At 36.5% G+C, this 13,947-nt stretch overlaps 1 protein-coding gene across 37 annotated transcripts in view; it reads left to right on the top strand.

Annotated features, from left to right (window-relative positions):
- LOC101680902 (sarcolemma associated protein) overlaps nucleotides 1-13,947 on the top strand; it is a 142,133-nt gene that overhangs the window by 95,110 nt on the left and 33,076 nt on the right. The window lies entirely within an intron of this gene.

Genomic DNA, 13,947 nt, shown 5'->3' with positions numbered 1-13,947 from the left:
TAATAGAGATGGATAGGTTGGCTTTTGAGGCGATTTGGACCTCTGCTGAATTCTGAGCGAAAGTTTCATGAATTCCCTCTTATTTGAAAATGACATGGCTGCTTAACTCCTGAGGTTGTGATGTTCTTTTCGTCTTAGTGATAATTAAAGATCACTATGTGTAATAAAGATTTATTGATGACATCTATCCTTTTCCCTACCAGATATAAAATATACTTTCGAGCATTTTCCACTTCCTGTTCGCTCTGTTTTTGAATTGAATGACTTCCCGTGTTTTTATGCTCATGAGCTCATCTTGTGGATGTGCAAACGTATATGGTTCTCTCTCCTCTTCACACACACAGTCTCAGGAGCACTTGAGCTTCGTAAGGGTCACACCTGGTAATTATAGCAGACAAAATCAGTGGATCAGATGTTATACTCCTCGGAAATGCCTTAAGGAAACCTGGAATTTCATTTAATAGTTTTAGAAGAGCTTCTGTTTTGTCCATTTTAGAGATTATGATGTTCTATGTTAGTTTAATACTATTTTGAAGGAAATACTTTAATAATTATTTAATAAATAAAAGTATATATTTTGAGGGAAATTATTTAATAGCATATTTCTTTGTCCTTTAAAACTTTTCCGTAACGCAAAGATTAGTCCGTGTTTTTGTTATCTTCTGATCATGAAATTTCACTTTTATGGGACATTGGCACAGGGATTGGGGGCAAAATAATTGGTATCCACTGAAACCAACTAAAAGCAGAATATAGTCTAAAATACAAATCTTTAGAAGGATTTTGTACTTGTTTTATTGCATATGACCATTTTTTGATAAGTTAGTTTTATTTTAAATTTTTGTGATTTGTATTTTGAGCCCAAAGAAATAAAAACAGAGAACTATAAAAAAAAAGACTTACTAAGTTACAATTTGCAAAAATCTTTAAAAATATTATTGTAAAATATTTAGCCGTAGTTGTAATACAGAATGCTGTTTGTCTTACATTAAGAAAAAAATATTTGGGGGTGCTTGGGTGGATCAGTCATTAAAGACTGACTTGTCGGCTCAGGTCATGATCCCACAGTCCTGGGATCAAGTCCCTGCTGAGCAGGGAGCCTGCTTCTTCTTTTCCATTCCCCCTGCTTCTTCCCTCTCCTGCTGTGTCTCTCTCTGCCAAATAAATAAAGTCTTAAAAAAGAAAAAGAAAAGATATTTGGAGGGTCTCCTGGGTGACTCAGTCAGTTAAGCATATACCTTAAGCTCAGGTCATAATCCCAGGGTCATGGGATCGAGCCCCACACTGGGCTCCCTGCTTGTCAGGGAGCCTGCTTCTCCCTCTCTCTCTGCCTGCTGCTCCCACTGCTTGTGCTTGCTCTCCCTTGCTCGCTCTCTCTGTCAGACAAATAAATAAAATCTTTAAGAAAAGGTGTTTGGAGATTTTTATTGTGTCATAGGAGAGGCAAATGGACCAGTAAACATTTAGATATACAGCAGAAGTTATGTAAATTACAGCAAGCCTCTCAATGGGGATATTAGCTAATAAAATTATAAGAACTATGTAATAGCATAGGGAAAATGTTAAATGTGGCACAGAGGGGAAAATGATAATATAAAATCCTTTTCATATGGACAGAGAGTGAACCAAAGAACAAAAAAATAAAATACAAGTATTCCTAGATGTCTGAATCCATTGGGTCCCAAAGTGCACACAGAGGAAGTTTGGACTGTAAGTTCTCATAGCTAGGAATATAGTCCATTACCTGAATCTGTTCAGTTCCTGAGGTTTGATAACCAGTAGCAAGGGTTTGATAAGGCTCTATCTCAGAAATTTCCAAATATGTTGGCTTCTTAAATTTGGATAGTCAGGGTTGCATACTAAGAGTTAACTCCGGTTTGATTTGTCAGAAAGGATGTTTTCATTACTTTGTAACAAGCTGCCAGTATAGAAATTGTTTTGTTTAATAAGTATTATGGCGAGTAAAGCAAATTCAGCAAAAAACATTCTCAAGTGAACTTTTGAAAATTTTGGATTATTTTTTTATAATCTCACACAAACTTTTTTTGCCATTCATTGATAGCCATCTTGAGTTGATTTATGATTTTGAACATGAAGTTTATACTCAGTGAGAAGTGACACTTCATATTCTTATTATCAGTCTCTATTTTTTTTTCAAGATTTTTTAAATTTTTAATTAATTTCTACACCCAATATGAGGCTCAAACTTAAAACCCTGAGATCAAGAGCTGCATGCTCTACCAACTGAGCCAGCTAGGTGCCCCTTATTTCCAGTCTTTTAAAAAGCACATGTTAAGTACCTAGATTTCATTATTTTACCATGCTTGTTATATAATCCAATTCACCTTGTGTTTTAAAAATTAGAAAGCAGGGGTGCCTGGATAACTCAGACGATTAAGCGGCCAATTCTTGATTTCAGCTCAGGTCATGATTGCAGGGCTATGAGATTGAGCCCCATGTTGTGCTCTGTGCTGGGGTGTGGAGTCTGCATCAGATTCTCTCTGTCCCTCTTTCTCTGCCCCTCCCCCTCCCCTCCCTCTCCCTCTTCCTCTCTCTCTCTCTCTCTCTCTCTCTCAAAGAAAAAAAAAAAGCAATTCACTTACATAGGATTCATCATGTCTATTTTTAATATATTAACAGATTTTTTTTTCCAGTTTGCATATGTGAATCCATAAGAGAACGATTTAGTTGTTGGCTATCTCCATTTATAAGGTGATTTTGACGAAATCAAATGAGTTGGAACACATTTCAATTTGTTTTCCTTTTATGGTAAAAGAAACTGTGTTTCTTTTTAATTCTCTTTTAGGAGAAAAGCTTTTAATCCTGGCAGAGAGATTGGATTTTAACAGTTTTAAATATAACCTTTTGCATAATTCCAGGGCTGTGAAGTAAATTTTCTGTGTAAAAATATACCACATGAAATCTAGAATTAACAAGTAACTTTAATAAAATTTGCTAAAAAGCTCTAGCAATATTTTCTCTTCGGGGATTTGGGCATGAAATTTGATTTAAGCAGAAGTCCACAATCCATGTTCCCTGCAAATTGCAGTTACTCAAGGTTTACCATGTAAACTTAACAAATACGTTGAGACTGTTGTATTCTGCTAAAGATGCTTTTTGAATTAACAAATTGTGGACCTCTAAATCTGTTTCATAAGTATCCTGTGAACTCTGTCACTTGATTAATTTATATGCTGAGTGCAAAGATAAATGGTAAAAGGTGGAGAATCTCAGGACTTAGAGATTCACTTCATGGGCAGAGTGAAAGACTCCCTTCACGGGACTACTGCCTACACTTTTAATTCCTTTTGCCACTGTTTGGTGAGGGCAGAAGCATCACAGTCCGGTACCAAAGAAACTTTCTTCTGAGGTGTGCTTTGTACAAACAAACTGTCTCCACCCCAGAAGGCATCTTCCTTTTGATGATTAAGTTAACAAGTGCCCTGAAATAAACTTCATGTCTTTGTAATCTTAATCCATGGTTACTAGGAGACTTAATGGTTTTTATTATTAGGCAAAAATCTAATTCTCTTAATATATTATGTGTTGCTATTTCTTTTTCCTGATTTTAAAAAAAAAAATTCTCTTCCCACCTCAAACTCCCCTTTTGAAATTACAGTCATTATATGTATGTTTGTCTTATTCCCTCTTTTCTTTTAAGGCCTTGCTCACATAAAAATTGCCTTATTTAGAGTAATGCATTGAATCAGTGTTGCTTTGTGACTATTTACTTTTCATCACCCTATGAGATCAACCTCTGAACAATCTCAGGAATAAGCCTAAACAGATTTTTAAATTTTCATTTTTTAAACTTTTATTTCTCTAAACCAGAACAGTTTATTTATGACAAAGAATAGAAGGCAGTTCCCTGCTCTTATGTCCCCATTATAGGAAAATGCTTTTTTTTTTTTTTTTTAAGATTTTATTTATTTTTTTGACAGAGAGAGAAAGAGCAAAAGTAGACAAAGCAACAGGGAGAAGGAAAAGCAAGGCTCCCCACTAAGCAGGGAACCTGATGCAGGGCTCAGTCCCTGGACCCTGGGGATCAGACCTGAGCTGAGGGTAGACACTTAACCAACTGAGCCACTCAGGCACCCCATAGGAAAATTCTTGAATTTAAACTAGGTGTTGCTAAATTCTTTATTTCTTTGTATTCAGAGTGATTGTCCAATCTAGGACCTATGGGAGGATTTTTGTTCTGTGTGTGCTTATGCCAATCATTTTCCCAGTTGGCTAACTTCCCAGCATTTCTTTCTTTTTTTTTTTTTAAGATTTTATTTATTTATTTGACAGAAAGAAATCACAAGTAGATGGAGAGGCAAGCAGAGAGAGAGAGAGGGAAGCAGGCTCCCCACCGAGCAAAGAGCCCGATGCGGGACTCGATCCCAGGACCCCGAGATCATGACCTAAGCCGAAGGCAGCAGCCTAACCCACTGAGCCACCCAGGCGCCCCAACTTCCCAGCATTTCTACCAGGTTTTCTCCCAGTATAAGTGCATGGAAGATAGTCTTAAATTTATGCCAACAGTGGTTTTGGGGGTTTTTTGTTTTGTTTTGTTTCTAAAAGATTTTTATTTATTTATTTATTTGACAGACAGAGATTACAAGTAGGCAGAGAGGCAGGCAGAGAGAGAGATGGGAAGCAGACTCCCTGGCCAGCAGAAAGCCCAACATGGGGCTCAATCCCAGGACCCTGGGATCACAACCTGAACCGAAGGCAGAGGCTTTAACCCACTGAGCCACACAGGCGCCCCGCCAACAGTGTTTTGACATGTAGATTGGTCCTTTCTTTAAAAAAGATCTGTTTCTATCGGGGTGCGGGGAGCCACTAACCCCGTCTCGCTTCCCCCGCCACCCCCCCGATTAGGCCACACTACTGCCAGCCCTTACACACCCCACCCGGCTCCCCTCCGCTGTGCCAAGGCTGTGCTTCGGTTATTTAAATAAAGAGAAGAGGAACTGGAAAAAAAAAAAAAAAATCTGTTTCTGTATTCTTGAAACCTGTAATTTCAGTCTGTCCTTAATTCTCAGTTGTGTTTGTAGAAATACCCCCATGCTAACCAATATGGACATTAGGGAGGGCACGTGATGTAATGAGCACTGGATATCATATAAGACTGATGAATTACTGAACTCTGCCTCTGAAACTAATATAATATAATAACTCTATATGTTAATTGATTGAAGTTAAATTAAAAAATAAAATCTGCCTGTTGCTCTAAAAAAATTCTCAATTTTTTTTCTCTTTTGTTCTTCCTTATTCTCAGGGTTTTAGAACACATAGCTTCTGAAACTTTTTATAACAAGGCAGACTATAGCACTATAATTCCTATAGCAGGAATTGCTTTAACTAATTTATTTAAATTATTGCAGAAATAAAGCCTTGTGAAAGTATGTATTATTAAAGTAAGGCCTCCCCTGTGAGGTTCTAAAGTTCTTTTTCTACTTTGTTAACTGCTACTTTGTGAAGGAAGTAAATGGTTTGCTTGATGTTGAATGCTGATTGTTCATTTTTACTTTGATTGTATTTGATGTTAATTCTAATCTCAGTTTCTTTGCTGTATTTCCCTTTAATGACCTTTTGGGTGACTATAGCTCATTTTTATCTATGATGTTTAGAATTGGATCAGAGGATCCTTGATATAAATTCTCGTTTGGTCCCTCCCTGGCAGTGGGACTTTGTACAGTATAACCTCTTTAAACCTCATTTGTAGAATGGGATGGTAGTACCTACTTCATAGGATTATTGTGAGCATTAAATGAGTTAATATTTACTAAGCACTCTGAATAATGCCTGCAATTACTCAGAAAAATACATGCTCATAAGTAGGTCCAAAAGTTATAGTGGGAAGTTAGAAAGGGTGTTAGTAGGAGCTTTCTTGCTTAAGTAACTTGTTTTCTCCCCTTTTTAGCTCCAGTCACAAGGCAGTAAAAGCTGACTGATAGAGGTTTATCGTTCTTGTTAAAGTAATATATTCATGACATTCTAAAGATTGTTTAACTTTTTAATTACTAGTACACAGGCCATTTAGAAAAATTTGTTCCCCAGCACATAATTTTGATGCCCAAGTGATAACATTATTTTTGTAATGAAACCTAACTTTGAGACTTTAAAGATGTTTTCCAGTTTGGCTGTTACAAATAACACATTATGTAGTTCTTTTATATTCATCTGCTCTTCTCTTCTGTCAGTTAAGACCCCTATGCAGCTGACATAAGTATCTGGTAGTGCTGTTTGAGTTTATGTTCTGCTTTCAACTGGTTGTAGCTGTCATGTGAGGAAAGTAACTCTTTAGCATAAAGAATTAAATCCAGTATAGGTATACCTATGCTGCTTCTACTTCTTTTGAATGCGTTGTTTTTTATTTTTATTTTGTGCCATGTAGTAATATAATTAGTACATAATTTATTTTTATCACCCAAGAAATAAATTTGGTTCTGTTCTATTCGTTCTTTCACCACATTTGGCAGTTTCTGCAACTCTATCAAATGTTTTCTGACTAAACTAAATGCTTAGGTGATGGTTCTCCAATGTCAAACTTACTGTGCCCATCAGTTCTACCCCTTGGGAGGTTCCCTATAGAAATGCCTATGCATAACGTATGCAAATGCAAGAATGTTCACGGCAGCATTATTCACAGCTCAAAACTGGAAATGACCCAAAAGTCCTTTAGTAGGCAAATGGAGAAATACACACTGAGGCATATTCGATAAAAGAAGCCTGACGCAAAAGAATACTCACTGTAATATTCCACTTGTGTGAAGTTCAAAACCCTTACAATTATATTATTTAATCATGCACATTTGGGTAGTGTGACTATAAAGAAATGCAAGTAATTAAATACCATGAAGTCAAGATGGTAGTTACCTTTATGGGGTTTTGATTGGAAAGGGAATTGTGGGAAGCTTTAGGGGGTTGTGGTTAGGTTCTGTTTCTTGATTTGAGATGTAGCCATATAATAGCCTGTACCTTTGTGTTTTGTGTCCCTTTCTGTTTATTATTTTTCACAATAAATAAGTATGCTTTAGGGCCCCTGGGTGGCTCAGTCAATTAAGTGTCTGCCCTCAGCTGGGGTGGTAATCTCAGGGTCCTGGGAGTGAGCCCTGCATCACGCTCCCTGCTCTGCCTCCCCTCACGCTGTGCATGTGCACTTTCTCTCTCCCTCTCTAATAAATGAATAAAATTTTTTCTAAGGTATGGTTTTAAAATACAAAATGAACAATTATCTCTCTAGAATATCCCTCAAAAAGGGAGTTTTTAAAAAGAAAGAAAATCCTTTATTTTATCTTTCAGTTGTACAAAGTCAAATGGTTCTTTGAAGACCTGCATTTATGATTACACAGAGGTTCTCTTCTGAGTCACAGAATAGCCTCTGACTTTTAGTGCTCCCAAAGAATTGAGGTGTCTACTCCAAGTTGAGAACCAGTGGTTAGAAACTTTTTTTAAGAAGACTCCATGCCTAGCGTGGACCTCAGTGCAGGGCTCAAACCTACAACCCTGAGCTCAAGTCCTGAGCTGAGATCAAAAGTTGGGTACCTAACTGACTGAGCCACTCAGGTCCCCCAGAAATGTTTTTTTAAGTGTTCTTTTCCTCAATTACTTTTTTTTAATTTTTAAAGATTTTATTTATTTGAGGGAGAGAGAGAGAGCATGAGTCTCCCACTCCTCAGGCAGAGGGAGGGGAGAAGTAGACTCACCACTAAGCAAGGAGCCTGACACAGGGCTGGGTCCCAGGACCCTGAGATTCTGACCTGAACCGAAAGCAGATGCTTAATTGACTGAGCTACCCAGGTGCCCCTTTTCCTCAATTACTTAATTACAGGCCACTAGATTTAAGAATGTAACCTTAAATAATAATAATAATAATAATTCCAATAGTGATGATAGCAACAGGTAATTATTATTTAGCACTTTGATATTAGTCCTGTGCAAAAACATTTTGCATATTTAATTCTTAGCTTTTTAGAATGAGGAAAACATTCAAGTAATTTTTCCAAATTTGACCCTTTTAAAAATAGATGTTTAATTCATTCATTCCACAAATATTTATTAAGCATCAACATTGTATTTACCAGGCCTTTTTATAGCTGTGGAGGTAACAGAAATGAACAAGACAAGGAAAGCTCTGCCTTCATGGAGTTCACGTTCTTTGGAGGAAACAAAAACTAATGAACTAATAACATGTCAGGTAGTAATAAGTCCACTGAAGAAAAATAAAAGAATGCAAGACCATAGGTAGCTAAAAGGTAGCATGTGGGATTTGAACTGATTTGGAGCTAAGCTGAGTGAGGTGTACATGTGTCTTGGGAAGGAGTGTGTGAGATAGAAACTATGAAAACAGGAACTGGTCTCAAATTGGAGTTCTTTTTTTTTTTTTTTTTTTTTTTTTTTAAATGACAGGCCAGATAGTAAGTATTTTAGGCTTTGCAGGCTGTAAAGTCTCTGTTGCAACTACTAAACTCTGCCATTGCAGAGGAAAGCGACTGTGACAATATGTACATATGTATGTACATATGGACCTAGCTATGTTCCTATAAAACCTTGTTTACCCATCAGGGAGCATGCTGCATGTGGCACTATGGCACTGAAGATGACTGACCCCTGGGCTAGATCATGTACACTTTACAGGTCATGGTAGGGGACTTCAGCTTTTGTTCCAAGGGTAAGCATTTTGAGCTGTAAGTTACTCCTAAGGTGTGTTTAGAATTTTTTAAACAAGGTGATGCTTAGCTCTTCAGCATACTAGGTAAAGATTGTAATGGCTTTCAAATTCTGCATTTATATTATTATTTGCTATATTCATGAGCAACATTTGTGGAACCTGTTTTATGTGCTAGAATTGTGTTGGGAATTAAATTGTGTTGGGAATTAAAGTGGACGCTTAAATCTAGCTTGCACTAGACTAAATTCTTTATTTATCACGTTTATCTTGGTAATAATCCTTGAGGAGTACCTAGTATTGTACCTCGTACAGAGTAAATATTTGAAGGAATGAGTGTATCCATCAAAGAGTTCATAGTATGTTGGGAAAGGTAGACAAAAAAAGATAGCTGCAGTATAGCTTGTTAGAGATAGGAATGATAGACTGTGGACAAGGAGAGATACCAAATCCATCCAAGATAAAGGAAGAGAAGTTCCATATTACACATGGTGAAATGAAGTTCCTGAGGGATTTCTGGATGAAGATGTTTGGGAAGTAGTTAGACAAGTAATTAATACTATCTAAAATGAATTTTTGTTGTTGACAGAGATATTGAAGATTAATGCTTTTTTCTTCTTGGTAGAACTATAAAAATTTTGTGTTCCACTAAATATAGACAATGCTGCATTGAAAATCTTTGTACAGTTGTCTCTTTCCTGAGTAATACACGGAGTAGGGACGATGGGTCAGAGGACATGTGCTTTCAGCATTTGGATAAATTCTGTCAATACTGCCCTTTAAAAAAAAATGATACCAGTTTACACTCAACACCAGAAGGACACAAGATTACTCACTCACCCCTCCAGGTACTGAATGTTTGCCAAACTGATGAGTGAATAATGCCACGGCATTGTTTCAGTGGGTAATCCACAAATTTCAAATTTACTGGACATTTTCTTTTCTTGGCCTGTCAATTCAGTGTTGTTATTCTTTGCCCCTTTTTGTCTGTGTTGTTTGACTTTTTCTTATTCATTTTTGGAGGGCCTGACATCTTTGCCATCCCCATACTCCCTTTCCTTCTTCTGTGCTTTATTTTTCTTCATAACCTCCATCTGACGTACTACTTGTTTATTTATCATCTCTCCCTCCTCACCCCATTAGAATGTAAGAACCAATAGGGCAGGAATTTTGTCATTTGTTCATTCTAATGTTTTTAGCACCTAGGAGAGTATCTGGCACGTAGTAGTACCCCCTAATTAATTGTTCAATGAATGAATGAATAATAACCTTTTATGTGTTCTTTATTTTTCAAATATTTTCTCCGTATCTGTCATTGGCCCTTTACCTGTATTTATAGTGAGTTTGATCAGAAAATTTTAATTTCTTTGAGGTCAAATCTATTTGTCCTTTCACATATGGCTTTTGTGGTCTGTATTATACCTAAGGCCTTTTTTAAAAAATACCTTTTGATGCCCTCCCCTCAATTCTCTCACCCCACGCCTCCTGCCTGTGGCAACTACCAGTCTGTTCTCTGTATGTATGAGTTTGTTGTTTTTTAATTCCACATGTAAGTGGGATCATACAGTATTTGTCTTTCTCTGTCTGACTTTTTTTTCACTTAGTATAATACCCTCAGGGTCCATCCATGTTGTCCCAAAAGGCAAGATTTCATTCTTTTTTATTGCTGATTAATATATATAATTCCTTTATCCATTCATGTATCATTGGACACCTAGGTTGTTTCCAGATCTTGGCTGCTGTAAATAATGCTGCAGTGAACATGGGGGTGCATATATCTTTTTTGAGTTGGTGTTAGAAGAGGAAGTAGAGGAAATGTTCCAGAAAATACAACACAAAAGACAAGAGTTGGCTTCAGGTTTTATTTAAGGAAAAAAGGGGAGGAAATTTAAGAAAATTAAGGAATTGATCCTGGAGATCTAACATCTGAATAATAAGATTTCCAGAGTATGGGAAGGGAGAGAGGGGGAAAAGAGGAGGAATGAAAAAGAGAAGAATTTATCAGTGAAACAGAAGATAATTCCCCAGAATTGAAGATAATGAGCTTCTAAACTGAAAGGATACACTGAACATGCAACAGTATATTTTAGAATACACACACTAAGCCAGACACAGTAATTCACATATTGTGTGATGTTGTATATATATATGAAATATCCACAATAGGAAATCACAGAGAGAAAGCGGACGAGTGATGGCTGGGGCTTGGGAAGGGAGGATGGGAAGTAAATTCTTTTTTTTTTTTTTTTTAAATTTTTTATTTTTTATAAACATATATTTTTATCCCCAGGGGTACAGGTCTGTGAATCACCAGGTTTACACACTTCACAGCACTCACCAAATCACATACCCTCCCCAATGTCCATAATCCCACCCCCTTCTCCCAAACCCCCTCCCCCCGGCAACCCTCAGTTTGTTTTGTGAGATTAAGAGTCACTTATGGTTTGTCTCCCTCCCAATCCCATCTTGTTTCATTTATTCTTCTTCTACCCACTTAAGCCTCGATGTTGCATCACCACTTCCTCATATCAGGGAGATCATATGATAGTTGTCTTTCTCTGCCTGACTTATTTCGCTAAGCATGATACGCTCTAGTTCCATCCATGTTGTCGCAAATGGCAAGATTTCATTTCTTTTGATGGCTGCATAGTATTCCATTGTGTATATATACCACATCTTCTTGATCCATTCATCTGTTGATGGACATCTAGGTTCTTTCCATAGTTTGGCTATTTCTTAATGAGCATGAGGTTTCCTTTTGGGGTGGTAAAAATGTTTGGGAACTGGATGGAGGTTGTGGTTGCATAATATTGTGAAGGTACTAAATGCCACTGAATTGTTCTCTTTAAAATGATTATTTTCTGTTATATGAATTTCACCTCAAAGAAAGAAAGAAAGAAAGAAACCATGTTCTGAATATATGAAATTTAGAAACACCAGGGGTAAAGACAAGATTCTGAAAATTGCCAAAGAGAAACAAAGGATCTCATACTCTAATAGTCATAATAAACTAAATTATAATATAGCAATAAATAAAATTCTGAAATCTAAATGGCTTAATTAAAGAAATATTTTTTTGCACTTATGCTACATGTCCATGGTAAAGGAGAGAACACTGTTCCGTATTGTTATTCAGAGCTTTAAGTTCATGGAGCCTTTACCATCTTAAGATAAAGAATTATGCCATCTCAGCACATGGTTTCTAGAATGGGGGGAGGATAGAAGTATAGAAAACTACTACTCTTTCTTAAATGCCTTGGCCCTGGCTAGAACCAGTTATGTGGACCGTCCTTACTGCTAGGGTGTTTGGAACATGTAGTCCCCCAGGTGCCCAGAAAGGACAAGCACAACAGGCTTTGCTGAGCACAAGAGGTATCTACCATGCATACTGAGGAACAGGACTCAACATCATTTGAAACTGAAAGACAGTGGAAAAATGCTTCAAAATTTTGAAGGAAAATTATTTCCTATAGAATTGTGTATCTAGTCAAACCGTCAGTCAAAGGTGAGAGTAGAACACTAACATTTTCAAAGGAACAAAGAGAAAGTCAAAAGAGTCAAAGTCAAAGTCAACATTCTGTCATCTCCCTTTTAGGAAACTAGCAGGATATGTTACACTAAAACAAGGAAATAAAACAGGATGAGAAACATTTGGATTCTGGGGGTATGGAATTTTGGATATAGCCCAGACTGGAACAGGAAGATTAAAGGGTTGGGGGAAGGGACAGACAGGGATATATAATATAATGGATTACCTGATACATTTGACAGTATTGAAAGTTTTTATGGTTCTGTAAGAACTTGGGCAAAAGAAAAAAAAAAAAAGAACTTGGGCTGTGTTTGAGGTAGATATATAAAAAGTTAGCAAAATAAAACAAGATATTGCAAGCTCCAAAAATCACTACATGTTGTATAAGAAGGTAGAAGCAGAAAAATATAATTGGAGCATATTATGATTCAAATATAAGTAATAATCATAATACACATACTGAGTATAGATGGACAAAATGTAACTCTCTTAGAAGGATGATAGTAAAAAAGGACTATGAGTTCTTTTTTAGTCATCAGTAAGAGATTGTCAATAAATAGTGTCTAAAATGGAAAAGTGAAGAAACAGCAGTATTTTGTTTAGAAATATAAATGGAGGGACGCCTGGGTGGCTCAGTTGGTTGGGCCGCTGCCTTCGGCTCGGGTCGTGATCCCGGCGTCCTGGGATCGAGTCCCACATCCAGCTCCTTGCTGGGCGGGAGCCTGCTTCTCCCTCTGCTCTGCCTGCCACTCTGTCTGCCTGTGCTCACTCTGACAAATAAATAAAATAAAATCTTAAAAAAAAAAAAAAAGAAAGAAAGAAATGGAAATGGAAATACCAGAAGAAACGGTTTGAAGTTAAAAGTTGTTTCTTTAAAAAAAAAAAAAAATTGTTGCTTCTAGGAAGTGAATTTAAAGAATGGAGTAAAGTAGGACAGAAGATGGAAAGTACAGCTTACATTATATATCTTGTAGGACTGCCTTTTAAAATTATCTAAATTTATTACTTTGACGTTTAAAAAAAGATTTTAAGGAGCAGGGGCAAACAGTGCCACATTCCACAAAGAGCTTATACGAAATGAAAGTTATTAAAAGGAGCCATGACCTTTGGCAGAGAGAAGGTTATAGTGATCTTGGAACAGTTTTCAGTAGTTGAGTGGTGGGCATAAACCAAGCTGCACTGTCTTGAAGAGTGAAGGAATAGAGAAATGACTTCACTTACAACAAAAGTATAAATTCAAGGAGACCAACTGACATACAGGATTAAATAGGGGGATATACAGAATAGATATCCTTCTCAATGAAATGTAGAATATGGAGATCTCAGTTTAAATAAATTATGAAGAAGCTACATTATACATTTATAGAGAATCCCCTTTAAAACAAAACAGTATTTGTTTTAATATCTTTAAAAATGAATCATCTTACTGAAGCACGTCATATATGCATCTCTTCTAAATTGTATCAATGGGGAAAGTAAACTATTGGTATAACATAATTTGTATTGCTTCTTTATTTAAATAAATACTTTCTCAGAATTCCTTTATTTCAACTTCATGTCCTTGATTTAAAGAGGATTTTTGTTCTGAGTCCTTTTTTTTTTTTTTTTTTTTTTAAGGTCTAGGCTTTTTAGATAAGGTAAAAACTAATGAAAACAAAAGACAAATAGTCCCCATACCTCCAAATTTCTTCATTAATCTCATTGCTCTATTACAGTTTGAGTTTTCTTAGTTCTCCTTCCAGCTTCAGGTTTTTGTACA

This window comes from Mustela putorius, unplaced genomic scaffold (assembly GCF_011764305.1).
Source record: "Mustela putorius furo isolate JIRA1106 unplaced genomic scaffold, ASM1176430v1.1 tig00000095_pilon_pilon_pilon, whole genome shotgun sequence".
NCBI lineage: Eukaryota > Metazoa > Chordata > Mammalia > Carnivora > Mustelidae > Mustela > Mustela putorius.
This window is presented reverse-complemented; position numbering and strand designations above follow the sequence as displayed.